Below are 1,007 nucleotides of genomic sequence, written 5' to 3' on the forward strand. Positions count from 1 at the left end.
TATCGGAATGCGGTGCTCTGCCGGCTCGTGCAGAGCGTTCGCTTTCACTGCCGGTGTAGCAGCGATAGAAAGAAAGCGGGCGGCTCCCTCCCCCGCAAGCGTGGCCCGATGAGGCCGCGGACGCAGCCTTTGTTCCGCCAAGGAGGCGGGGACACTGCGCCGTGAATAGGCCGGCCGGCCGGCGACGCCGACCGCAGACCGCGCCGGACCTCTCCTCCCAGACGCGCCGCAGTCTGCGAGCCCAGACCTCCCTCCAGCGCGGGCTTTGTCTGGCGCACACAACAACGGCCAACAGCCAACCCCGCCCTCTCATTCCGTCTACTATTCTCGTCATATTTCGCGGCTCTTATACCGTCACAAAGGGAGCTGTGTACGGCTAGGCAAACTCCGTTTACCTTTCCCAGTGCACCTTCTGGCTGTCCACTACCGAGTGAATCAATTACTTCTAGTGAAATCAGCATTTTGCTTTGTTACCACAAAAGCCGGAGACGTGATAATGAGCAAGTCTACGATCAGTAGCGCGGAGATACCCAGATCACGGTATATGAGTTAGAGGCGACTTTTATCTTTTGTTGCCTGTTGATGCTTCTAAGTACCGCCTCTTTCGATCCTAAGTAGAATTATATTAATACCTTCATCTGCTAACGGGCTTTGATACATATCAACGGGGACAGGTGAAAATGTGTGCCCCGACCGGGACTCGAACCCGGGATCTCCTGCTTACATGGCAGACGCTCTATCCATCTGAGCCACCGAGGACACAGAGGATAGTGCGACTGGATTGACTAACTCGCGCACGCCTCCCGTGAGACCCACATTCTCACCTTGTATGTCCACACACTACATTCCCAGTATCCCACCCCAAAACACTCATTACACGTGGAAGACATTCTTACCGAATCCCGTAAGAGTTCGGGGAATATGTGTTCATCCGCACAGAAGGAGGTCATTGTCGATATTGCCAGAACTATGCACTTACATGGATATGGTGTCTGTTCCTTCGGACA

At 54.3% G+C, this 1,007-nt stretch overlaps 1 non-coding gene across 1 annotated transcript; it reads right to left on the reverse strand.

Annotated features, from left to right (window-relative positions):
- Positions 1-685: 685 nt before the first annotated feature.
- Positions 686-759, reverse strand: Trnat-ugu. Its single transcript has one exon. It is a non-coding gene; the product is annotated as a tRNA-Thr (tRNA).
- Between the last annotated feature and the right edge of the window lie 248 nt (positions 760-1,007).

This window comes from Schistocerca piceifrons, chromosome 7 (genome assembly GCF_021461385.2).
Source record: "Schistocerca piceifrons isolate TAMUIC-IGC-003096 chromosome 7, iqSchPice1.1, whole genome shotgun sequence".
Classification (NCBI taxonomy): Eukaryota; Metazoa; Arthropoda; class Insecta; order Orthoptera; family Acrididae; genus Schistocerca; species Schistocerca piceifrons.